The following is a 27,926-nucleotide window of genomic DNA, read 5'->3' as shown; positions in this document are numbered from 1 at the left end:
ACCATGAAGACCTTGAAGTCTTTATAATCCTGCAGAGGAGCATTGAAGTGACTTTTTAATGTTAACTTGGGTCACCTTTGAGCTGGGGGAGTGGAGATTGTACAGAAAACACCTGATTCATGTCTACGCTAAGGAGCCTATTTGCAGACAATGAGACTGAGCACTGAGCCTCTGTAATCAGTGGCTCTCGATGTCTTTGATTCCCCAGGAGAGATGCCTCTGTCGCAGGTGGGAAGATGACAAGGTGGCGGGCTTGCTCTTAGGAGAAGCTCGAGAGACAGGACGCCTGGGAAGACACAGAGTGTATCATCTGAGGCAAATGAACTTGAACTGGTTCTGCCCACTATTGGTGCAGGTCCAGCGAAGGTCCACCTTAGGTTGAGAGTGTGGTTGGTACAGTGATGCACAGAGCAGGGAAGCACCTGACTTGTTTTCCCGATGGTTGAGATTTTCCATGCCCAGTTGCCGTGCCTTGTTCCCCTGGCACTAAGTCAAATTTTAAGTAATCGTGTTTCTAGTAAGTACTATGGTGGTGATAGACGTGGGGGACACAGAGACACATTTGACCCTGAGAGTTTCATCCGTCTTCACAGTCTAGTGAGAAAGAGAAGAAGGTTGACAGACAATGGCAATTCCAACTGGAAAACTCCACTTTAAAGCCAGTGGCTGTCAAAGAGTGGAGACAGGAAGTGGAGGTGCAGGATGGAAGGGCACCCATAACCCCTGGGGTATTAGATGGAGCAGCCTGGAGAAAGTAGGAAAACAATATATAGCTAAGGGAGAGACAAAATATCACCAGAATCTTCAAGATCTGATAGGACACTGGTTTCACGGTGTTGTCAGGAGCTCGAGCTTGAGTCTTTAAGCTCTGTCCAGTAAGGGAAGAGTTGAAGCGAACTTAACTGTTATTTGCTGGAAACTACTTTCAGCTCTCTAACGCTCAGGCTTGTTGTGATACCTCCTCCTGCTGCTGTTTCTTCCTCCTTCCCCTTCTCCCAATAGCCATGGCTTGCTGAATTTTCACTTTGTGCCAAGTATTGTTCTGAGTTCACATGAATGCACCCAACTCTCAGAACATCTCAGAGAAAAAAATTGCAAAAACTTTCCTGTTTTGCAGATAAAGCACAGAGATTAACGTGCCAGGGTCACACAGCTATCAGTGAGTGTAGCCAGGGGCCTGGCTCCAGCACCCACAACCTCACTCCTATGCTCTACTACCCACTAGAGGAACCCACATCACGTTTCCATCTACAGAGCCATTCTGCTCATTTTGCTTGTTTAATTGTTTACATGCTATTTAGACTTTGCTTCCTTCAGCCCAGACACTGATCGTTTGATAAAATTGCTTATGGTGTAATGAGGATTTTCTTGATCTAACTTGGTGTCCTAGACCCGTTAATAATTAACGTTGCCATTAAATTCATTGATAATGAAATTATTTCTTTCAACATTTTTATTTTATTCTAGCTCCATCTATTATAAGAGATGTAAGATTTATATGAAAAGATAGATGTTCATAAAAATGTGTCTAATATAAGAGAACACATCATAGTGATTTATATTTCAGAGCAGATTCCCTTATTCATCCACCCATTCATTCATCCATCCATCCACCCACCCACATGACCACCCACCCATCCATCTGCCCATCCTCCATCCATTCAGCCATCCATCCCTTTGTGAAATATTTGTTGAGCATTGAATATACACTGCACACTATATGTACTAGAGATATAAAGTAGAAAATACATAGTCCTAACCCTTAATTATTGCTCCATCAATTGAGTTTAATCAAATGCATATTTCTGCTGTTGTCTATGATGGAAGGGAAGCAGAATCCCAAGTACAGAGCTTGCTTTTACATTGTTAAGTCAAGACCAGGAAATCAAATGATCAGAGATAGAATCTTCAATTGTTTTTTAAAGAAAGATCTTGGCAAAAGAATGCACACATGTGCACGCACGCGCGCACACACACACACACATCCCCTCAGCCCTGATATTCTACAAGACAATCTTCAGAGCCTCTTTTAAAAGTCAGGTTGGGTAGAGCTGAGAAAAGAGCCACAGTTTGAGGGTAAGTTAGCAGAAAGAGTTCTATTAAAATTTAAGTAGGAAGTTTATGTTGTATTAAATAGTAATCTTGTTTAAGAATTAATGACAAAGTATCCAGTTGGGTCTAATACTTCCTTGAACTGTTGTTTAAAGAACTATCAGTCTTTTGGAAACATAATTAGCAATACAGTGAAGTTCAGATTTTTAAATATGTTTTTATAATAACGGAATCGTGCACAGAGGTGAATTCTGACCATAGAGGGAGTCGTGTCACCCATGCAGCTGTCTCCCTGCCAGGCACTCGAGCAGGAGGGCCACCCTTTGGCCGTCAGAGGGAGCGAAGATGCAGGGTCTGGTGGTGCCAGTGACAGGGTGGCCTTGGCTTTGTGCCATCATATATTTTTCTAAAATAAGGTAAGCTAAGCTTAGAGAGGAAGGATAGAGAGCTTTTGTTTCTTCCTTTTGTTTGAGTTACTCTTACAATGAGGACTTCCGCTTACTTTTTAGGATTCTTCTTTTTTTTTTAAGATTTATTTATCCATGCACACAAGAACTGGGGTACAGACCAGAGGTGTGGGGGTTGAGAGGACTCACCAGAGACAGAGTGAGGAACAGAACAGGCAGATCTACTGAAGTACACTGCTGAGGCGAGCAGCGGGTGAGTCAGGAGAGGTCTGCTGCGCCATGTGGGTAGCTCCCTGGCCAGCCGGGGATTGAACTAGTGCTGCAGTGGCTGTAGACAGCCCTATAGGTTGCGTATCAACCCCTTGCGCCACCAAGGAGGGGCTTAAGATGATTCTATCTCCTAGTAATAAATGCAGAGGAGACTTGATACCCAAAGTATGATTTTAGTTTCAGGAGATTTTAATTTCAGAGGCAAACGTAGTCCTTGAACTGGAGGAAACACTGCACCACCTTGAGCTCCAGTTTTATGTTTGTTGTCTCATTGGATTTACAGCTTTCAATGACTGACTCTGCATTTCTTAATAGTCCCATTCCATAGCTGAGATCATTGAGTCTTGCTTCTGAGGTTTTCCCTAAGTTAGAGTCCTTCAGAGTGCGAGCAGAGGCTTTCATGTCAGATTTTCTGATGCCAAGACCAGTCCTCTCTCTCTCCTTACTGTTCTCACCAGTAGCATTCCGTCAGACACGCCACAATCTATCTGATGGCACAAGATGCCAGCCTTGAAAGGCAGGCGAGCTCGTTCCATTCACATGTGAGATTTTGCAGAACTCACCCTAAGGGTAGTACAGAAACAGACCTCTGCTTCCCTCCCCAGAGGAGATTTGCTTATATTCTAGAGTCAAACTGGAATTCATTTTTCTCCTCATCCGCCTGCCTTCCTCTCCCTCTCTCCCTCCCTCCCTCCCTGGCTTGGAAAAAATGGTTGAATTGGAGAATTGTTCAAAAAAAAATAGAGAAACAAGAATGGCAAATTTGGAGGGGCATAAAGATGCTGAGTTTGTGGACTCATAAGCCATGTCTTTGGTGCCTTGTCAGGTTCACCCAGGAGTTCCAGTGAGAAGGAAAGTCGGGCCTTGGTGTTGGAGGCAGCCCTGGGCGGGAGACGGACACTGATAAGTAGTCTGGTGCCCTGGTGGGGATTTATTCATGGGGACACCTGAGATCCGAGTGAAACGAGAAGCTGTCCGGGGCTGGGTCACGCAGGGAGACGTGTGTGAGCTGGGGAGGGAGGGAGGAAAGTGTTTGAGGGCGCTGTGGCTAGTGTTGCGACTGCTGCCGAAGGTCGAAGGAGCTGAGAACAGAGGAATATTAATCACATTCAGCAACATGGTGGACTTCGGAGCGATTTCAGTGGTTTTATGGCAAAAGCCAGATGGAGCAGGTTGGGGCGTGAGCCAGGGAGGAAGAGATGGAGAAGAAGTATAGTAAAGGACACTTTCCGGCACGTGAGCCTTCACCGGAGCCTCCAGCAGCCAAGCTGGCGCTTGACAAGCCGAGGTTTGGGGTTAGACTTGCAAAGGTCTCTGCGAATGGGCCACACAGCGGGTGCTCCTTGTCCTTCAATGACTGTGTTCAGCCGACATCAATTAAGCTTATTCCCTGCATTAGGCTCTGAGGATGGACTTGGACAAGATTTGGTTCTTGGCTTAAAGGAACTGCTCATCTAGATGGCGAGATTATTCTGGCAAGGAGAGTATTCTAATTTTACAGGGAGAGTAAAATGAGAGTATTCTGAGGAGCGTATTCTATTTTTGCACGGTAATGTGAGGAGGTGATCTGGGGGAGAAGCTCCAGAGGACATCAGAGATCGCGGGGGGAGGTGATCCTCCCGGTCTTGAAGGATCCATAGCATTTCAGACCCTCTCTGCGGAGTCCCAAGTACTGAGCCCTTAGCAGCCTCGCTGAGGAATGGCGGTGGCCCGATTAGCCTGCCTGCGCCCGGTGGAGTACACACACAGAAAACTGGGAGTCAGTTTCCTTGAGCCCCCAGGCAGCCCAGCCACCACTAGTTGGCTCTGCATTTACTGAAAAAGCAAAAGGCAGTATCGTTAGGTATCAAAAAGGATCTCTCCCAGGCTTCTTATCTCCACGGGGTTTCAGAATGAAATATATCAGCTCCGCAGGGAAGTTTCTGACAGATGGGAACCTATTTAAGGCACTCCGGGAAATGGATAGGCTGGCTCGGAGAGGGGCCCCGCAGTCACAGAAATCTATTCTCAGAGATGTGGGCGTTGGCGAGACCCAATGACCCACATTCAGAAATATTTGTCTATTAATTAGGGCAGGTGGTTCCTCCCAGAAGGCTTTGCCTAGCAACTGTAACCATGAGCTCTGCCACTTCAACCCTGTGAGAGAACTGAATGCAAGTGTGAGAAACGGAGTAGCTGGCGTTGTCACAGAGAGGGCTCTGACCCCGAGTCCAGGGCTACCTGGGCCCCAGCCCCCCAGCCCAGCACCCAGATGGGTAGTTTCTGACAGCCCAACAGACCCGCCAAACAGAGCCACTCCCCCCAGAAAGCTTCAAGAGCCGTGCGGTTTTTTTCATCTGTCTGTGACGACCAGTGGCTGCAGGAAGGGTATGAAACAGTGTTCGAGAGTTGTCACCGGATGGCTGGGGCTCAGGAAAGAGGCCTGATCTGCTTCTTGTCGGAGTGAATCCATTCATTCATTCACCAAACACATATTTATGTAGCATTTTTCATAGAGGAGGGACCCAATTATGAACAAAATCAGTATTTCTCCTCAAAAACTTAAAATCGATGGGAGGAGATGAACAAAGTCATGTCAGTGTCCTGTGATAATTGCTAGAGTGGGGCACCCGAAGTCCAGGGAGCATTGGGAAGAGGTAGCCCAGTGGACTGCCGCAGAGGACATGAGGGGCTCACAGGGGATACAGTGCAAGGAAGGTTAAGATCCATGTGGAGATGTAAGGACAGGATGAGTGTTATGGTGCTAGCATGTGTGTGGAAGCCAGGAGGTGTGAGGAGGGCGCAGCAATGAGTGACTAGTGACTTGGGACTTTGAGAGCTAAGGTAGATAGGTAAGCACTGAGGTGGGGAGGCCATCAGGATGTGTGGCGTGGGGTCTCAAACGCCATGCTAAGGACCTGCAATGTCCTTTAGGTAGCATAGAAAGGCTCTAGCTGGAAAGGAGATATCCTCATGTTTGTACTTGGGAAAACATCCATTCATTCATTTATTCATTCATATTCAGAAGATACTTATTAACTTCCTGCTACTTGGCCCACAAGGAACACGGTGGTGTTCTTGCAGAGTTTGTAAGTCAAGTCAGACAAACATTTTGTGGGTGATTTAAAGAGTCAGTGGGATGTCAGTTTGTTGGCAACATGGAGAGAAGGTGGCTTGGGCAGGAGGGCGACACAGAAACCTGCAGACATCACAACAGGGGCTTAGCCAAGGGGCAGAGAGGCACTGGGAGGGAGGGATTAATTGCAGAAGTGGTACCCAGGAGAGATCTCCTGGTGAGCTTAAACTCCTCCTGATAAAATGGCACAGTAGGGCGCCACCTACTCCACAGAGAAAAATGCATCCTCCGAAACTTTGCAAATCTCTAGGTGCATCTTAGCAATCAGTCCTGCAGTGGTGAGAGCTGGTGTAGAAATCCAGGCGGCCCTGTTGTTTGGAGCGAGCCATGGACACTCATACACAGCAGGTCGCTTGGTACAGCTAGTGCCCGGGGAAGTAACATGAAAATGGCTTAGTACAGGTTGTGACACGAAAAGTCTATTTAAAATTCCGTATATGGACCTTTTCCTGGTCCAGAGCTCCTGAAGTGGCCATTTTTTCTTGTATTTTTAACTCATGCTAGGGATTTCCCCCCCCCCCAAGATATTGCTATATTTTACATTAAAATTGTTTTAAATGGCAACAATGTCTATTTCACAGATAAAAAATGCAGAAAATAGTATAATGATGCTTATTTGTCCATCATTAGCAGTTACAAAAGTTAACTTTGTACTATCTGTGCTTAGGGGTCTCAGTTAAGATATAATTAAAAACAGCATTGCTTTCTCTGCATCATCCTGAAGAGCTCAGAGAAAACCATCTCTGCTAATTGGTGACTATCACTCCATATAGTCCACATTGACCAGGATAGACATATATATGGGCATATATATGAACATACACGACAACATGTAGTTTATTTTAAAATCTCACATTAATATATATACTTGAACACTTTTCATCTTATCTTTGTTCAAGACTTTGCTCTTGAGATTTCTCCATGTTGATAAAAGTGGATTCAGTTCAGTTTCTCTGATAATCTGTAATCAACATGCATAGGTCAATTTCCTTTACTGGGAGACACCTTTCTGTTTTTCCCATTGTATAAAACTCTCTCTCTCTGTTAGCACTTGAGAAGGAAAATGTCTGTGTTGCATTGCCGTCAAAACCTGGTGCTATCTGTGTAGATGGTTTGGAAGAGAAACAGCTCATTATTGTTTTAAAAAAAATTATTTATTTATGCATACAAGAGCTGGGGTACAGGTCAGAGATGTGGGGGGTGGGTGAGAGGATTCACCAGAGACAGAGTGGGGAGCAGAACAGGCAGACTGACTGAAATACACTGCTGAGGGGAGCAGCGGGCGAGACAGGAGAGGTCTGCTGCACCATATGGGTAGCTCCCTGGCTGGCCGGGGATCCAACTCGTGCTGCAGAGGCTGTGGATTGCTTCATAGTGTAGTGCTTAACCCCTTGAGCCACCAGGGAGGCCCTCATTATTGTTTTAATATCCGCTGTTCTTCTTATTAGTGAGGTAGAACTTTCTCCTTCATATTTCATTAGCCATTTGCGTTTCTTCTGCTGGGAATCACCTATCAATACGCTTTGTCCATCTCTCTATACATTGTTTCCCTTTCTGTTATGTTCCTTTACTTTTTGGCTTGTGGGGATTGGTGCTAGATTCTGAGCTCTTCAGTCCAGATGCTGCAGTTAACTTCTTGCAGTCTGTGACTCGTGATTTTATTTTTCAGGTTTTTTTCCTGTCTGGGGGAAAAAGCTGTTGGTTTTTTTTTTTTTTAATGAATATGCGATGAAATGTGTGTGCAAATTTCAAATTAAGAAATTGTTGCTTACCTTCACACAAGAGAGGTTTTTTCCATATTTTCTTTTTAAAATTTTACGGGATTGCTTCTCACAATTAAGTCTCTCGTTGAGCAGAAGGAAGAAGGTAGATAATGTTATCTTTTCCCATATAGACAACTAATTGTGTCAGTACCATCACCAAAGTCTACGATGCCTCCTCTGGCATGTGCGGGCTCTCACACACCCCAAGTGTGGTCTGGGGGGCTTGCCCCTCAAACCGTCTGTTCTTTTTTAAAGATTTGTTTATTTATGCATACAAAAACTGGGGTACAGGCAAGAAGTGTGGGGATGAGAGGATGCACCAGAGACAGAATGGGGAGCAAAACAGGCAGATATACTGATATCCACTGCTGAGGGGAGCAGTGGAGTGACAGGACAGGTCTACTGCGCCATGTGGGGAACTCCCTGGCCCAGAATCGAACTCATGTTGCAGTGGCTGTGGCTTCAAAGGGCTGAGTCTTAACTCCTTGCACCACCAGGGAGGCCCCTCAAACCTTCTGTTCTACAAAGAGAGTAACCTTCCAATTAGCTGGTTCTTTTTAAACTTCTCTCTAACTTTTGTATATTGCTCATTTGAAAAGTCTTGTACCACTTCCATTAATTTATTAATAGACATGTGACATTTTATGCTAAATAGTATATTTTCAAGCATTGTCTTCATTTGGTGGTGTTGTATAACGTGCCCCATCTCTTAAATAATGTGGAGATTTATTTTTTAGGCTGATCATCACTGTGTCTACTGACAAGTCCAGTCGATTTGCATCACTGATAGGTGTGAATTGATTTCCTCTCACCTGCTTTGAATTCACTACTTATCATATTTTATCTTTGCTTTGATCTCCCTACTTTTCATCCTCCATAGGATTGATCAATGATATTTATTCCCAGTTTCCTCTTCCCTGTTTTAGGAGGCACACATTATGCTTTTATTCCTTTATTGGTGGCCCTTAATATTTCAAAGAAATACCTGCTTTGTGGGAGTTGACATGAGAATTTGGTGGCAATAATGAGGCAATGAATTCTGAGTGTGGGGCCCAGCCTATGTGATTAAAAAATGCTAATTATTGTTGTGAGTATTCCTCTGACTTTTAGAAATATTATCAAGGTGCAAAACTCCTCCTCCCTCAGTCAGCTCTTTAGATAGCACTGTCTCTCCCTCTCTGTGGGGCTGGACAGTCCTGCCACACCTGAGAACCAGAGGACTTTGATGTCTGATTATTTCATCCTTGAAACAAAACTGAGGCACTAAAGGCAGCAAGGACGACTCCACATGGACTGGCTTCCAAAGACAGTGCAAGTCTGGGTGGGGGAAGCACCTGAGACCTGGAGGCTTCTCAGAGACCGAACACACTTTCCAGCCAGCCCAGATGTGACTCCGTCAGGTTGACACGGTGACACTGGCCATCTGCAGGGGAGGACAAGCACAAAGGCTTCTGTTCTTTAAAAAAAAAAAAAAAGCTTTCGTTTGGGCTTGTTCCAGTTTGTTAGTAGAATTCCAGCTTTTATTTGCACTGAAGATGCTCTCTTGATGATGCTCTGTCTTACTCTCCAGCACAGTCCCTAGCTCCCCTGGGCCTGAGGCACCATGATGCTCCTCAGCCTTTATTGTCTTTTTAATCTGTTAAGATTCTCACTTCAGAGTCGCCCTCTCACAGCGCCTGTTGTTCAAATATCATTTGACATAACCTGGAGATTCTTCCATCAAAGTGTCTTGACTCATTTCAAAATCTTCATCATTATTTTTTATTTAAAGATTATTTGGCAATAATACTTACATGCCTTCTGGATGGAATGTCAGACTCAGTCTTACACTCGCGATTAACTGGTAGATAGGCTCTCTCACACCAAGGTGAATTGCTCCTCCACATATGCAGGCAAGAATATTTGGGTATGACTCAATAGCAGACACAGTAGGATTTTGTTGCTTCCATTTTCTAAAAAAATGCATTTGAAAAAATGCCTAGGTCAAGCTGCTCTTGGTTGGAAATTGGAAGCGAGACCCATAAGTAGCTATTTCCTATGGAGTGTGGACATTTGAAAGATACAGCCAGGCTGGAGGCCGGAAAGTAATGTGTGCATGGAGCCAATCTTGGATCACATATGACACTTACATTAATCTCTGCTTCACATTGGCATTATGGTTTGAGCAAATCAAACAAAGGCGGGCTTGATGGAGATAGATGGACACGGGCGGGTGTCAGTGGACAAGGAAGACACACCAGCCTCCAGGCCTAGCGGCAATCTTGTGAATGTTGAGATCACCCAGAACTTCGCCTGTCAATGGTGAAATAGACATTTCATGCTTGTTAAGGTCAGCAGTGAAATGTTTGAGGAATTAAAGACAGTGGGAATATCTTTGCTAAATTTGCTGAAAGCCCCAAAGCTAACTACTTTCCATGTCAGCCTTTGATTGAGGTGAAATTAGTTTCAACTTGCAGTAACCATACTCTGGCCACTGTTGGCTTGATTGTTTCTTGTAAGTGATGCTCTGTCTCTTCAATGGCTGCCATGATTAGTTAAGAGAGAGAAAAACAGCTGGATTTTAGGGGAATCCATACCCATGAAATTGCTTCATTCCTTCCAAATTGCTTATGCTTCCAGTTGTCTTAAGGATGTTCTTCCACTAAATGAAATTTCTGTTTTAATGGTTGTCCCCTGCCCCCCACCATGTCCCGCCCTCTCCTGGTTAGTCCATTTGAATGGTATATGCTTCTCCCACCACGAGTCTGAAGACTGCATTCTGGCCCCTGCTCTGCTTGCTCCAACATCTCCAAATGCACGTCCTTGCTTTGTTTCTGTTCACCAAGCCACTGTGGAATTTTCTCATGTCTGGAGATGTCTAGAAACAAATCCGATAAGTTGAAACAAACCTTTCCAAATATTTTTACAGTTCTTTACCTTTTCGGGTATTCATGGTCTCTCTTTCCTCATAGCATGAGGACAGGAGGGATGTGGGATCTGTGTATCTTCCGTCCAGACCCTGTCTCTAAGGGCAGCCATCTTGCCATCAACTTTCCTGGTGGCTCTGTTTTTAAGCAGCACTAGAGAGGCTGTCAGGAGACTTTGGTTATGGGAGTGAAGTCTCAGTATTGCAAGCTTCAGATTTACTGAGAAGTTCTCAAGAGTTCTTACTACCCCCAAAAAATGGTGGAATGATTGATATGTTAATTCTCTTGACTGGATATATAATCTCACAATCTATACAGGTCAAAACATCATGAGATATACCTTAAATATATACAATTTTCGTTTGTCCATTATAACTCCAAAAAGCTGGGGGAGGGGAGGCGAAAGGCATGAAAGATTTGAGATATTTTAGGCTTGTGCTTTAACTTTGTTACATTGAATATGAACCTCTACCATAATACAGATGCTGCTTTTTAAGCTGAAAAATACAAAGATACATGAGGAATCCACTGTGAAGTTCTGCGGGGCTTTGAAGGATGCACTGAGAAAATGGCCTTCTGGTTTAGGGCAGAGTCTGTCTTGGTGCAGAGAAAAGAACATAGAATTCGAGATGAGAGTAAAATAGTTTCAAATTGCTGACCGTGCCTTTGCTGGCTGGCCACCTCTGCACCATCTCTTAACCTCGGTTCCCATCTGTAACTGGAGAATAATAGTAATACTTACCATAAAGGGGTGTTGTTAATTTTAAATGAGATAACATATAAAGTGTTTAGGACAGAGCTGGCCCATTATAAGCGCCTAATGCCATGTTAAATATTAATAATGATATTAATAACGCTGCAGCGGAGAGAGCACTGTTCCCCACAGAGGCAGCCTACTGATGGGATTCAGGAAAAATAGAGCCAGAAAGTTAATTTGCTTTGTGAACTGGTCCACTGCAAACAGGAGACGTGGTTATGCAAATTCCAGAAATAATAACTAACATTTATTTCCGCTTGCCAGAATATATTCATTGCCCTGACGATTTTCAAATCTTTTTGTGAATAAATCCCCCAGGGAGCTGGTGACAAATGCAGAAGTCCAGGTTCCAGCCTTACAGTTTCAGTTTGGCCGCCCTGGGGTTCAGGACTTTGCTTCTTAGGCAGTGACCTAGGGGTTTCCACCCACGATGCATTAGAGCCTGTTGTCCTGGGCTTTGATTCAGGCTAATTATAGTGCTAAACAAAGTTTACTTTCCTGTACCCCACATGACCAGAATCTAGATTCAAAGTAAATGAGACTCTTTACAGAAATAGTCTTATAGTCAAGTTGTCAGTCTGCCTTGCCTGTAGACTATTCTGGAATATGACAGTCTTCACTAGCTCTAGACTGAGTTCCTCCAAGGCTTTAGGATCCTTCCAGTTTTTATTTTATTTTATTTTATAATATGATTTTTATTAATTTGCCATTGGCGTGCTGTATGACGAAAGTCCTGGGCGCACACAGCCGCCCATCTCGGGCTGTGTCCACTGCCGGCCACCATGGTTCTAGCGCCGTCGACACTATTGAATTGACCCCCTCTTCTTGGTTCTTCCACACACTTTCTCATTCCCCTCTGGTAACCATCATATAATTCTCAGAGCCTAAGACTTTGTTGTGTTGTTTGTTTGTTTTGCTTATTTTATACCCCACATGTGAGGCAAACCACCTGGTATTATTTGCCTTCACTTTCTGACTTAAGTCATTGCGCACAAAAGCTCCCAGATCAGATGAAGCTGGACACCACCCGAGCAGGAGCTCTTTGGACTGTCTTTCCCACTATTTTTATAAATCTGAAGTTATTCCAGATACAAAGCTTATTCATACATTGGATCATGGAGTCTTGTTGTTTTCTGGGCAGTGGGAGAAAGGAGAGCCAGGTCCCTACCGTGGAGAGAAGCACCCAGGCTTCTCTTGGCAAGGAGACCAGATGGCCAGGGATGGCGGGAGGTGGGGGAAGGTGGAGGAGGAAGTGCCTTCCAGCACTGGGCAGTATTTTGCAGGCTGCCAGGCCACCATTATCCCCTAGGGGGTTGCTGATTCAGTAGGTCTGGAGTGAGGCGCTGGCTGCATATTTTAAAGGGTCAGTAGTGATTATAATGGCCAGCCAACCTTGGGATACTAGTAAAGAATTAGAAGCTAGAATCCAATCAGAAGATGCATATTCGGGTAAAATAGACCTGAGGAGAAATAAGCTACCGAGGTCCTGAGCTCTCGGGGGTTCTTCCTGGTGGAGCAGAGAGGGACAGAAGGGATCTCCTTGCAGAAGCTCAGATGGGAGAGCAGGGCCCCCTGGCAGCAGGAGGGTACCTCTGATGGTGCAGGCAATTGGTTTCAGTGTTCAGGCTGGTGCTGGGCCACAGGCTTCCGGTGCAAGACCTGTGGTGAGATGGTCAATAGGCAATCAGCAAGTAACAAGATCATCGCATGAATGAGGAGTCATTAAATAAAGACATTCACAGGCCAGCTAACTGAGACAGTAGTAAATGTGCTGAACACGCCTGTAAAAGAAGAACATGAGGGTCATGGGCTCGCATCAGCTGCCCAGGATAGACCATGCTGAACAGCGAAGGTTTGCATTGAGAAGTGTGGCAGGGAGTCAGCCATATGCAACCTGGGAGGCGAATGTTCCAGATAAAGAAAAGTGCAAGTACCATCGAGGCTGAGCTTGGGCTCATGGATAATAAGCAGAAATCCTAGAAAAGGGAGTGATGGGGTCTGCCAGCCAGTGGGGACTTGGAGGTACAGGCTTGTTTTTTGTTTTTTTTTTTTTTTAAGATTTATTTTTTATACAAGCACTGGGTACAGTCAGAAGCACGGGAGGGTGAGAGAATTCACCAGAGCCAGAGCAGGGAACAGAACAGGCAGACTGACATAGTACACAGCCGAGGGGAGCAGCGGGCACAGCTGGAGAGGTCTGTGTGCCATGTGGGACCCTCGCCAGTGGCCAGGGATCGAACTGGTGCTGCAGAGGCTGTGGGCAGCTTCGCAGCCCAGCGCTCAACCGCTGCGCCAACGTGGAGGCCCAGGCTTGGGGTTTTGTAAAGGTCAGTGGAATCGGGAAGAATAGGGAAGAAGCTAAAGAACATTCTAGCTAAAGAAAATAACAGGAGCAGGGATTAGGAGGGAAAATATGCTGTGCAAAGTCAAAGCTTCAGCCTCTGAAGCCAATACCCTGTGTAATCACCTCTAGCAGGGGCGAGATACAGGCAGCCGCTGCCCTGCCCACAGCTCTTCTCAGCTGTGGCCCAGTTGGTTACTGGGTATCCCCATTTAGAGGCCCGGCGCATCCTCAGCCTCCACCTTTAGGCAGAAAGTGCTGCTGATCCTGCAAAGGGAGACTTTCTTCCCAGGAACACGAATGTAAAGATCCTAGTGCTGATTTCCAGCTGGGGGCTTGGGGACTGGGGTTTCTAAACCAAGTTTCAGCCAAATCCCTGTCCCTGAAGCTTTCCCTCTGGTCTTGGTCACTGTGCGGGGCTGTGTAAGTTTTCTTTGCTGGATATTCGATGCCGTTTCATGTATGACCCCACTGTTGGGGACAAACTGCTGAATGCAAGCATCCTTGGCTCTGTCCTCTCATATAGCTAAGGAGGGAGCGGGCGATGAACCTTGAAATGAAGCCTCGTGGCCAATGGCGCAGTCTGCAGAGGGCTGCAACCCAGCCTCTGCCCCTCAGCATCTCTCGAGCCAGGGGGTGGTTTTAAACACTGAGTTTTAGCAACCTTCATGAGACTTAGAGACCCCCCCTTTGCTTTGCACAGAATAGAAATACTCACTTGACCAGGTAACTGCTGCTTGATGATAGGGCATTGGCTAGCTCATCCCCTGGGGACAGCCCTGGAGAGCTGCTCAAATCGCTGTCTACGGCTCTTAGTTCTGCTCAAACAATTCCCATCATTTGAAGAGTTTCTAGTGATAAAAATAGTCACGGGGAGACAGCGAAGCCGGGCCCCTTCATCGGGACATACCTTCTTTCCCTGATTTCCACCATCTTTGCTTCCTCTTTTGTCTGGTTTCTTCAAGTTAGGTGTCATTTCAAAATCTGTTTTTGTTGTTGTTGTTTTCGTTACACACTGATGTGTCCTTTTTATTTCACTGTTATTCGGGAATGCAAAACCTTTGAAAGCTGCATTCTTTACGCGGCAGTCACGTTCTAATCACAGCTCTCACGCAGGCTTTGTGGGGAAGGGGTGGGGAAACGTGGTGTTTCTCCAGAAGAAAGATGGAGATGTTATTTCATGAAGGCACTTGGTGATACCTTCAGCCTCGGGAGAGGAGCAAGCATCGGGTATTTATCCCGGCAACTGAACAGAAAGCAAACAAGGAAGGGGAGAGAGGAACGAGAGTTGTATTTTACAAAGGTGTTTGGACAGCTGTCAGACTTATAAGCTAGTGGCCCGGGGCAAGGAATTTAAACCCTTTTTTCTAGAATATCAGTCATAAAGGATGACCATTATGACTCTTATTTTGAGGATCTTGTTAGTTTTTTTTTTTTTTTTTTAAAGATTTATCCATCCATGCACACAAGAACTGGGGCACAGGCCAGAGACACGGGGGTGGTGAGAGGACTCACCAGAGACAAAGTGGGGAACAGAACAGACAGACTGACTGAGATACACTGCTGATGGGGAGCAGCAGGCAAGCCAGGAGCGGTCTACTGCGCCATGTGGGCAGCTCCTCGGCTGGCCAGGGGTCGAACTCTTGCCACAGAGGCTGCAGACAGCCTCACGGGTTGCATCCTAACCCCTTGCGCCACCAGAGAGGTCTTCTTATTAGTTCTTATTATATGATTTTGAGTTTCCATTGGAATACCAGTGGGGGAGGCAGCATGAAATAAATAATAGAAGAGAACGTAGGAATTTCATAATTCATTTTCCTGATTGCTTCCTGTTAACCTTGTAGGGCTAAATGTCTCCTCTTATAAAAATCCAACAGGTCTCCCATTTAATTCAACAAGTATTTAGGGAATGTGTAACAAGTCCATGATGTAACAGATCCTGAGACACACTGTATCACTTCTGGAACCCAGAGAAGTAATCATAAGTAGAGTTTTAATTAGTGTCAAATGCTGGAGGGGGGGGAAACAAAACAAAAGGATTGATAAATTATATAATCAATGAATGAAAAAAAATAACCCAAATAATCCACATTACAGGGTAACAAGATCAGTCTCCTTCAGAATTTTCAGAACATTCAGAAGGTCAGTAATCATCAGGAGAGGTTGCATTTGAGCATATTTGGAAATATATGAAAACCTGGCACTTAGGCTAAAATCATAAACCTGATCTGGAAAGCATATTAACCAAAATTATCTTCTACTGGGGCTGGACCCTTCCAGTCAGCTCTCCTTTGACAGGGGAGATGCTGAGGTCTGAAGGTTAGGTCCTGACATAGCAGAAGCTGGAGTTCCTGAGTATAGTAACACCAAGTGTGAAGACCTTGTGACTCTCGGTCCCTTCATGCATTACTTACATGACTTAGGATCAGTGTCTAAACTCCCTATGTTTCCACTGTTGCCAGTTAGGGTCGTCCTGAGTTTACAGTGAATACTCAGAGAGTAAATAGTTCATCCTAAGCACCCCCGTCACAGATGTTCAGTCATTGCTAGCCTGAGCCCTCAAGCAGGGAGGCAGTCACATTGGCCTTCGTCTTTTTTCAAGCTCAGTATTCCTTGGAAAGTCATCTGAACTTTGAATGAGAAGTGTTTCCTGCCTGTATATTGCCTTCCATCAGAGCTACCATCACAGAAGGCATTGGGCTACTGTCATTATAGGCACTACCACTCCTCACCTGTCTTTAATCAAACTACCAGCCATTGAAGTTTCCCTCTAACCTTGGTCATAATATTAACTGGATTACAGATCCAGTTCCGAACACAATTTCATGTCCCAGCCATAACTCATTTTATATGTGTAACATTCTATGACTTTCCACCTAACTCTAGGGCCTATTCCTGTTCTGAAATAGGTCTGTTTTGATGTTGAGTAGTAGCTACATCTATTACCTATTTCCTGAGCATTAGACCAGAGGGTCCTAGACCTTTTTGCTGCATCAGGATTAACTGGGGTATTTGTTCAAGTTCTTTTCTTCTTTGTGCCCCTACCCCATTTTTATATTCTGATTTGGTTGATGTGCACAGATCTTGGAATACTTTGTTCCCAGCAATGAGTATCCAGGTCATTCTGAGGCAACCTGTCCATTGGCTAGTATCAGGGAAGCATTGTTCTAGATTGAAAATTGTACAAAAGTTTGCAGAAATACTATGAATATGGAATGTCAAGCCAGGAAATGAATTTGGCCTGTTCAAGGTGTAAGGGCTGAGAAGATTGGCCAATAAGACTTTTGTTGGGAATAACATAGACTTTTATGTAGAATATGGGTCCATACTATGAAGAAATGTATTAAATGAATAAAACAGTTAAATCTATTAGACCTACCTTTGAAATAATTTTTAAAATTTAACAACATCCATAGATTATAAGACAGAAATTTAGAAAAATAAGATACATTTTTAATATTTATAGTTGTATTATCAATAAAAATATAGCTATTCATCCCATCCATCCTCAAACCAGTCCTATTTCTTAAATGTTTTAATACTAAAGAGACATTTGCACTTTAATGTTCCTTTATACCTTAAAAAAATTGTGACAGTAACAATACTTAATAATTTTATTTTACTCCATCCCCCAGAAATTAAGTGGTCTATTGAATTTCCTATTCTTTCTATGAATTTTAATAATAATAAAGTGTTTATAATAAAACAATTACACTGGAAATTAGAGAAACCCTTACCTCCCATGAACACACACACACATGCACACACTTTAGATATGATAAATGTGACACTCAAATAATGCATTAACTTGGCCAAAAGAACATCTGGGGGAGACTGGCATAAGACTAGACATATAGATCAATGTAATAAAAGTGAAATTATACATACAGACCCACACATCTATGGTCGATTGATTTTTGACTAGTGGGAAAGAATAGTCTTTTCAAGAAATGATGCTGGGACAACTAGATATTCACATGCCAAAGGATGATGTTGGATCCTTACCTGACATCAGACAAGAAAACTAACACAAAATGAATCATAGCCCCAAATGTCAAAACTAAAATTATAAAAGTCTCTAAAGAAAATCTTTATGATCTTAGATTTGGCCATAGATTCTTAAATACAACACCAAAATCAAAGCAACAAAAGAGAACACAAAGGTTTCATCAGAATGAAAAGCTTAAAGGATATTATTGGAGACAGTCCACAGAATGAGAAACAACATTTGCCTACAATAAGCCTGATAATGATCTCGTATCTAGGACACATAACAACTCAACAACAAAGGCAATCCAATTTTAAAAAAAACATGCAAAGGATATGAATAGATTTTTCCTCAAAGAAGATAAAAAAATGCCCCAAAAGTACAGGAAAAGATGTTCAAAGTCATTTGTCACAAGAGAAAGGCAAATACAATCCCCAAGTGACCAGTTCATACCCTCTAAGATGCCTGTAATCAAAAACACTGAAAGTAACAAATATTGGTGAAGTTATGGAGAAACCGGATTCTCTAAAGGGTGGGCATGACTGTAAAATGACGTACACACGGAATGAAGAAGTTGGCTGGTTCTCAGGTAAAAGTTGGCTGGTTCTCGATGTAAAATCGCTGAGTGACGCAGCAGTTCCATTAGACCTACACCCAAAGAATTAAAACCGCATGTCCAAAAGCAGGTGCATGGAAGCTCAGACAGTGCTGCCCACTGTGTGCAAATGGTACAGACCACTCACCTGCCCAGCGACCTGTGAGTGAATAACCAATGCAGCGTTATTCAGCCCTGAGAGCATGCATGGAATGGTGTAGGCTACGGCATGCTAAAGCTTGACATTATGCTAGAGGAAGTCGTCATCCACGACAGACCACGTGCCACATGATCCACTCAGATGAAAAGTTCAGGCAAATTGACAGAAAGCGTCAGGTTGCTGTGGGTCAGAGAAAATGAGAAGTGATGGCTTCATGGGGATGGAGTTTCTTTGGGGGTGCTTTTCTGGAATTGCACAGTGGTGGTGACTGGACAGCATTGAGAATGTAAAAAAAAGTCACTTCATTGCACATTTGAAGGTTGTTAAAATAGAGACTGTAGTGCTTTGTGAATTTTACTGCAGTGGAAACAAAGGCTTCTGGGGTCTCACGTTTATCCCTTGCATGTCACTGCACATCCCCCAGGCTGTGTTCAGTGACTTTCTGAAACTAGATGGCCCTTAAATGGGTACTCGATGACTTGCCATGTAGCAAAAATATTTGGCTTTCCCCCTGTGTAACCAGGTGAGGTAGCACTGGTCTGTCCATTCTGAACAACAGCACTTTAACAGCTAGTTTTATAGTTTGGTAGAGAGTCCCAAGGCCATCCCATCACAGAGAGCTTCTAATTAGAGGGCTGCACGTGGGCCAGGGCCTGCCAAACAGCAAGAAAGTTTCCACAGGGGGGGAAATGGTGGACAGCAAACCCCCAGCACAATCAATTAATCAGCTTTAGGTCCTGGGGCTGAGAACCATCTGCCAAGAGCCAGCTGAAGAAGATGACTGTCAACATTTGGAAGTTAGTCTCCGTAGTCCTGAAAGCTGCAGGATCTAGCTCTCCCGCTTCAGCTGCAATTGGAATCCTCTGCTTTAATTGCCAGACCATCAATTCCCATCGACTGCCTGCCCTTGCTGGGATCTCTGGGTGGTGAGAGGCAGAGATGGGGGAGACAGATCATTGTGAGAGAGAAGGTTGATTGGCGGCTTCCTCTTGTGATGTCCGAAGGCTGATCTTTTATAAAATCTTCTGTGCATTAGGAGAGGGGTTGGAATTTTGTAGACATTCAGAAATGCTCATTCTTAGCATAATGGCTTCCTTGAACATCCCCTTAGGCGCCCAGCTCCTAGGCCGGGGAGTATGACTCTGTAATTGCTTATTGGAGATGTGGCTCCAGTGCCATGTCCCCATAAGTCTCCTTTACCCTGCCCCACCCCAGCAAAGCCTGGTGAGCAGCCTGCTTTCTTCGTGGTCTTCCAGGCTAGAAGGGCAGCTCAGTGGTACACAGGAATGAGGCACTAAAACACCTCCTCATAGATGTGGCCCCTCGGTTTCCCTGGGGTGAGAAAATCTCATGTCTACCACGTGCCAGGATGATGTAACAGTCTTGGGTGTGTCAGTAACATGCGTTCGCACCAGCTCTCCCTGCTGGTGGCATCATCGCCAAGTTCAGGTGCACATGCTCAGGCTCCAGGGGTGGGATGATCTGCCCAAGGTCATGCAAAATCAGTAACTGCTGCAGCCAGCTTTCTCCTCTCATTCTTTCTAATCCAGAAGCCACAATTGTTCTACCTCACAGGGGAAAACGTGAAGAGACAGGTTGACTGACTGGACATTTGGTCTGTCAGGAAAGTAAATGTCATCGGACTTTGAACATAATGCACTATCTCCTCTCCTGGCTGCTGAAAAGGATGGTCTCGGAGCCCCCAAAGCACACAGGTGAACTCGCTCTGACCCCTGCAGCAGTTGGTCTCCTTCTGTCTTTTGGCATCAAATAAGCACAAGGGTCGGAGATGTGAACCTTGTTCCCTGCCTCCCCGCACCCTGACCCAGCTGCCTTGACACCCAGGGCCTGACCTGAATCTGTAGAAGAGCCCAAAGATTTAGCAGTGGCTTCGGAGTTATGAAGTCATTCTGTTACCAGGCAGAATGCGGGGCATTTTAGGGCCCCCAAACCTGCCTGCTCTAAATGGGTTCTGCCATCCGCCACATAAAGACAAACATACTCTAGTGCACAAGACCATCAATGGAAAAGAACTGTAATACAATTAGTGTGCAATAGAGAGAAGAGAAAGAATATAGTTAAAATAGTTTCCAATTAAGAGACACGCCATATTTAGACAGGAATTCTGCGTGCATCTGGACCACACCAAAGCTGTCAGATGGAACTGAGAAAGGGCTGTCCCCACAGTCAGAGGTGAGCTAAAGGCCCCCATGAGCCAGGCCCCTCCTGACAATGAGTTGGAGTCCAGAGGGGGATCCAGCGATTTGGAGCTCAGTGGGCGATCAAGCCACTGCCAGGTTAGTCTGTGCGACCTCAAGACCCACCTCTGGAATTAAACAAATACAGAAGGAGGAGATTTTCAGGGACAGCAACTGTTAACATATCCATAATGCCACTGACCTATGGGACTTCTGGCATAACAGTACTGGACTTGATTGGACCACCAGTTTCTGACATCCCAGAAAGAGCACACCAAAGAGAAGCCAGCCAGTACCAGCGACACAGTGTCCCAACACATAGGACAAATCAGAAAACAAGCAGCAGGGAGAAGAAAAATTACAAGCAACCAAGCATGTCCCCAGGGAAAATACACACCACAAAAAGAAAACCAAACACCAGACTGCAACAACAGTGACTAGAGGAACTTCTGAGTCTTCCCAATAGATAATTTAAAATCGCCATGATTAAAAAACTGAAAGTAGTTGAAAAAAAAAATATGGGAAAATAATCAATGATCAGAAGAATGAAATTGAGTCCCTAAAGAGGGAAGTGAAAGAAATGCAGGAGATCAAAGGATTAATGGAGGAGCTAAAGAAATCTGGGAAAAGCAATGATAGCAGAATAGATGAAATGGAAGAACGAATAAGTACTCTTGAAGTCACAGAAATAAAAAGAACTAAAACAGAAAAGGAAGGAGAAGTACAAAGGAAAAAGAATGAAGAAAGACTTCAGGAAATATTTGACTCCATGAGGAAAGGAAATATAAGAGTTATAGGAATCCCAGAAGGAGAGGAGAGAGACATCGGAACAGAGAAAATATTCAAGGAAATAATTGAGGAGAACTTCCCAAACATGAAGAAGGAGCTGAAAATAGACATACAAGAAGCAAGAAGAACACCAAACTTCCATGATGAAAGGAAAAATACAGCAAGACACATAATAGTAAAGCTCCCAAGAATCCAAGGCAAGGACAAAATAATGAAGCTGACAAGAGGGAAGAAACAGATAACACACAAAGGAAAACCAATCAGGCTGACATCAGACCTCCAAAGAAACACTACGGGCAAGGAGAGAGTGGAGGGACATAGTCAACAGACTCCAAGACAACAAATGCCAACTAAGAATATTCCGCAAAGCTCTCCTTCCTCTATGGAGAAAGAATAAAGACCTTCCCAGAAAAACAGAAACTACGGAATTTCATTACTACTAAACCCCCACTTCAAAAAATACTGCAAGGAGTACTAAAGCCAGAACCAACAGAGGGATGAATAAGAATGAAACAAGACAAAAAAAATTTAATAATAAAACCAGAGAAAAGACAAACAAAATGGCAAATACAGATGCTAACATATCAATATTAACTTTAAATGTAAATAGACTAAACTCTTCAATAAAAAGATACAGAGTCACAGGCTGGATTAAGGAACAAAACCCAACCCAATGTGTTTCTGCAGGAAACACATTTAACTACAAAAGATAAAAATAGACTGAAAGTAAAAGTATGGAAAACAATCCTACAAGCAAATGGACCAAAAAAGCAGAAACAGGTATTCTTACATCAGATAAAACAGTTGCAGGGCCTCCCCTGGTGGCGCAGGTGGTTGAGCGCCATGCTATGAAGCTGTCCACAGCCTCTGTAGCACTGATTCCATCCCAGCCGGCTGGCGAGGGTCCCACATGGCATGGCAGACCCCTCCTGTCTTGCCCGCTGCTCCCCTCAGCAGTGTATTTTGTCAGTCTGCCTGTTCTGCTCCCTACTTTGTCTCTGGTGAATCCTCTCACCCTCTCGCACAACTGGCCTGTGCCCTGGTTTTTGTATAAATAAATAAATAAATCTTAAAAAACAGATTGTAAACTCAAAAAGGTAAAAAGAGACCCAGATGGTCACTACATTATGATCAAGAAGACTTAACACTCATTAACATATACTCACCAAATGAAGGAGCACCAAAATATATCAGACAACTATTATCATCTCTGAAAACAGACATCAGAGAAAATACATATGGAGTAGGAGACTTCAACACACCACTGTCAACAATGGATAGATCAATGCGACAAAAAATAAGTAAGGATACTAAAGCTCTAAATAAGGATCTAGAGCTCATGGACTTAACAAGACAGCTATAGAATACTAAACCCCAAAAAATCTGAGTACACATTTTTCTCAAGTGCACACAGATCATTCTCCAGGATCAATCACATACTGGGACACAAGCCAAACATCAACAGATACACAAGATTGAAGTCATACCAACCATCTTCTCTGACCATGAAGACACAAACTACAAATAAACCATAAAGAGAAGGCAAGGAGCCCTCCTACCTCATGGAGACTGAAACCCACACTACTGGAAGACCACTGGACTAATGAGGAGGTCAAAGAAGAAATTAAAAAATACTTTGAGTTGAATGACAAGTAGGACACCAATTTCCTAAATGTATGGGATGCAGCAAAAGCAGTAATAAGAGGAAAATATATAGCAATACAGGCTCACATCAAGAAACAAGAAAGAATTCAAAGAAACAACCTTATCTCACATCTCAAAGAACTAGAAAAAGAACAACAAAAATACCCTAAAACCAGTAAAAGAAAGAAAATAATAAAAATCAAAGCAGAAATAAATGAAATAGAAACTGAAAAAACAACATCATAAAGGCCATATATGACAAGCCCACAGCCAACATCATTCTCAATGGTGAAAAGCTGAAAGCATTTCCATTAAGATCTGGAACAAGAGAAGGATGTCCACTCCCACCACTGCTTTTCAATAAAATACTGAAAGTCCTAGCCAGAGCAATAAGACAAGAGAAAGACATACAAGGAATCCAAATAGGGAAGGAAGAAGTTAAACTATCGCTGTTCGCAGATGATATGATAATATACATAGAGGACCCCCAAAACTACAAATTAAAACTAATCAATCAGTTTAGTAAAGTGGCAGGATACAAAATCAACACACAAAAATCAGTAGCCTTCCTATACACCTTGCCCTTTGCCTGTCTTTTATAAATAAAGTTTTATTGGCACATAGCCACACCCATTCATTTACAAATTGTCTAAGACTGCTTCCTGCCACCAGGCTGAGTTCAGTGGTTGCATCAAAGACTCTGGGGTCCACAAAACCTACATTATCAAGCACTTGGCTCTTTACACAGAAAAATGCTCAAGTCCTGTTTTATAGGTCAGCAAGTTAATGCTTTCTAGGGCTTTCTCACAATCAATGCATCTCCTAGTGTCAGTGCAGGTGGGCTATTGAGGGCTGGCAGCTGTGTTGCCCACAGGGTCACATGACACAGCCTGAGCATCAGAGCTTTGAGTTCAAATTCAAACATCTTTGAGGCATGAGCTTGCAGGGAGGTCACAGGACACTCTCTGAGCTTCCTCGCCGCTAAGCACATGTGCTGATCCTTACTCTGCAGGCCTGTTTGAAGGTGAGCTTACATGGAATACTTCTAGCTTCTGGTCCAGTGCCAGACACATAGCACAGGCCTCTGAAAAGGCTGCTTGTCCCATCAAGAAGGCCTCTTAAATTGGCCTTTTGGAGGCAAACACGCCAATGCTGACTATCCCTGGCAGATCCCAGGGGGCAGGTTGCTTTTTACAGACCAACTTGTGGTGTCCAGGAGAGTCTTGAAATCCTCGGGTTGAAAGAGAAAAGCAGAGTCATTAAAAAAAAAGTCAGGATTATCTCTCCTCTTCTTTCCCTCCTTTGTCTTACTCATGCCAGAGGCCTGTTATCCTGCTGGCATCTCAACGTGCCCACTGGAAATAAAAGACGCACCAGGCAATTGCTGATCACTGATGGGTCCACCTAATAATCTCTTCCTTTTGCTCAACCGATTCAGGTTTCTGAGTGATCCTCCCAGTGAATCAGTTGATATGGGTCAGGACAATGACCCCCTCTATGGCTGAGTGTCTGTAGGAACAAAGAAAAAAAAAAAAAGAACAGGTGCACTTCTAACATCCTTGACCTTAGAGTTTTGCATCATGTTGAAGCAGCAGAAGGGGAAGGATCAGGGCCTCCCCTGGTGGCACAGCGGTTGAGCGCTGGACTGCGAAGCTGCCCACAGCCTCCACAGTGCCAGTTCAATCCCTGGCTACCAGCGAGGGTCCCACATGGTGTGCAGACCTCTCCTGCCACACCCACTGCTCCCCTCGGCAGTGTATTTCGTCAGTCTGCCTGTTCTGCTCCCCGCTCTGGCTCTGGTGAATCCTCTCACCCTCCCGCGCTTCTGACTGTACCCAGTGCTTGTATAAATAAATAAATAAATATTTAAAAAAAAAAAAGGGGAAGGATCAAATGGACCAGGACAAAATCCCAACCTACCTGTAGCAAAAGCAGGGTGGACAAGGTCACACGTCGGATGGGAGCAATGCTTCTTACTTATTTATTATTTTTATATGATCTTTTTGTCCAACAATATTCTGTGACTATATCAGTCAGGGTTTTAGTTGAAGCAGAAAGAGATTAGTGGCAACTCGTTATTCTATGAAATTCCTTGGAGGTTCAAGCCTGGGTGCTTCCAGGTCATGAGCACAGAGGTCCGGAGTGGTGCCAGCTGCATTGGGAGAATGCTCACCCGAGGCCCCCAGGCCCTTGCTGTGTGGACCCCTCTGCCAAATGCAAAATGGAACTTCTGCAATGTCTGCAGAGCAGAGAACTGCCTGGAACCCTTATCAGAAAAGCCAGACAGCCAGGCCTTCCCCACGTCTGCTTCTGCCTTCCGCATGCTGGTGCGAGTGCCTGCTGGCGAGCCAGACCCTTCCTAGGTCCTCAGTGCGAGGGGTCAGGGAAGGTTGACCTTGGCTCCCAACTAAGTGAACCGGAATGCAGACTGCGCTATTGTGGGTGCAGAGGTCAGTGAGTCCATCTACAATGTCTGTAAACCTGAACCGCTCTCTGAAGCTTGTGCAAACAAATCCCATGAGCTGCTGAGACTGCCTCATTTTCTCATCCCAGGAGAATCCTCGATCCCTAGAAATTTTAACCAAGAAGACCCTGCTTTGCTTGGCTACTAACATTAATTACCATCCACTGAACGCATCACTACTCTGTAATAGCAGTAACTTGTATGATTTACATGCCACTGCATTCCTGCAATAACCAGATGAAACAAATAATTTTTATTCCAATTGAGCCCTTGGAAAACTGAGAGACCAGTTTATTAGGTGCTGGGTAGCTTATCTAGATATCGAAGGTGAACCCTTAGACCACTGGGCTGGGATATCTAGAGTCTCATATTTGCTAGACAGTTGGAAGAAATAGCAGTTAGGAGACCAGGGAGCCCATGGTTGTGACTTATTTTTGCTTATTGTTTTGTTCTAAGTAATTTTTTCTAGGTATCCCTTCTGAATGTGAGCTAGCAGCCACACTGGATTCAGAGTCCTATCTAGTCTGAATGTTCTCTCTGGTTCCTTCAGTTAGCATCAGAATGTGCCTCTGAATGCAATTATAACTTCATTTTTTTCTAAGATTTTTTTCTTATTTATGCATACAAGAACTGGGGTACAGGCCAGAGGTGTGGGGGGTGAGTGGATTCACAAGAGACAGAGTGGGGAACAGAACAAGCAGATCTACTCAAATACACTGCTGAGGGGAGCAGCGGGAGAGTCAGGAGAGATCTGCCACGCCATGTGGGTAGCTCCCTGGCTGGCCGGGGATCGAACTCGTGCTGCAGTGGCTGCGCACAGCTTCATAGGTTGTGCCTTAACTCCTTGTGCCACCAGGGAGGCCCGCAATTATAACTTTTAAGGGCCTCTTGTTATGGGCAGAAATCCTTAGAATCCCCTCTCCCCCCGCCACCCGTGTTGAATGATCTATCTTTGTTCTCTTTGACAATGCATGAGCACATAGAAATGGGCAGTAGAGAGGAAGACAAAGAGGTATTGGTTTAGAGACTGATCCAGACTAAGCAATTGCACAGAAGATGACATTCTCTCCTTACATTGCACTATTTCAGGTACTCAGCCATTCCACAAACAAGGATTCTTAATTCTCTTTTCTCACGTGTTTTCAGAGCAGTTCATCAGGAAAAAATGGTGACCGGCATGATTGCATTAGCAAGGCTCTAGGATTCTTGCTCCAGGGGGATCCTGCAGGCTGCAGACAGCTGGGGAAATAGAATAAATACTTTGACCTTCACCTTTATTTTTGTTGACTTTGGACAAAAAATAAACATAAAAAACAAATAACATGAAGCACCCACATCTTCATCTTGAATCTATCTATAAACCATTTTGAAATTCTTAGCTGAAAGTGCAAGGGAATTGCATATAAAACTAATCATTACCTGGTAATGAAATGGTTCTGCAAATTACTGCTTAATAATACTTGAAGTCATCAAAAAGTTCAAAGATTAATTACCATGTAACTGGCGGTGTTTGGATCAGAAAATTAAGGTTCCAGTGAAGAACAGAAAAATATCCATATCATTACTAAGGTATAAAATGCAGCTTAATGTACTCAGGAATATGGGCTGCTCAAAACAGCAGGGTTTTGGTTTTTTTTGGGGTTTTTTTTTTTTTTTTTTAGAACATCATGTTATTTTTTATTATTCTAATCTCTTGTCCTATAGTAGCCAATTCCATGCTTGTTTACTAATCTGTGTCTGATGGACATTTCTCTTTAGTAAACACCTGCACCACCATGAAATCATCCGAACGACATCACTTGATAGGATTTTTACTGTTTTAGTGATGGATCCTGGTGATTAACAGGAAGATGTTATTTACACATATTTTGGGGGGACATTTTGATGACTATTAGGTGGTAAAAATGTATGTTACAAAATGACAAGATATTTAAAACCACGTAAAAATACTTCTGAGTTCATCAATATACTATTTGAATCAAGGATTTTTTTAAAGATTTATTTTATTTATTTAAACATACAAGAGCTGGTATAGGCCAGAGGTGCAGGGTGGTGAGAGGATTCACCACAGACAGAGTGGGGAGCAGAACAGGTGCAGCTACTATAATACACTGCTGAGGGCAGCAGTGGGGAGAGAGGAGAGGTCTGCCGTGCCATGTGGGTCAGCTCCATGGCCGGGGATCGAACTTGTGCTGCAGTAGCTGCGGATTGCTTCACAGTGCTGAGACTTAACCCCTTGTGCCACCGGGGAGGCCTGAATCAAGGATTTTTTAAATGTATTTTTACTTGGTCTTTCTATCCTCTCTATATCCCTGCACAATAGTATACCTTAGCAGACAAGAGGTCAGAGTGGGCTAGACTATTCTTTCAGAGTGTCTTCTTCAGAGAAAGAAACTTGGGCCCAGGAGCAGCCCCTCCACAAGCATCATTGGCATGCAACACTGCACCTCATGTCTTTCCAACCACACCATGCTCAC

General features: G+C 44.1%; 1 protein-coding gene and 1 long non-coding RNA gene across 3 annotated transcripts in view; one reads left to right on the top strand and one right to left on the bottom strand.

Moving 5' to 3' along the window:
• Positions 1 to 27,926, top strand: part of AGBL1 (AGBL carboxypeptidase 1) — a 602,442-nt gene that overhangs the window by 427,399 nt on the left and 147,117 nt on the right. The window lies entirely within an intron of this gene.
• The window catches only part of LOC129145706 (uncharacterized), a 38,664-nt gene continuing 37,243 nt past the window's right edge, over positions 26,506 to 27,926 (bottom strand). For both annotated transcript variants that reach the window (XR_008551634.1, XR_008551633.1), the window contains one exon: positions 26,506 to 26,688. This is a non-coding gene — a long non-coding RNA (uncharacterized LOC129145706). The remainder of the gene's footprint in view (positions 26,689 to 27,926) is intronic.

This window comes from Talpa occidentalis, unplaced genomic scaffold (assembly GCF_014898055.3).
Source record: "Talpa occidentalis isolate TD23 unplaced genomic scaffold, MPIMG_talOcc4v2.1 talOcc4.14, whole genome shotgun sequence".
NCBI classification, from domain to species: Eukaryota; Metazoa; Chordata; class Mammalia; order Eulipotyphla; family Talpidae; genus Talpa; species Talpa occidentalis.
This window is presented reverse-complemented; position numbering and strand designations above follow the sequence as displayed.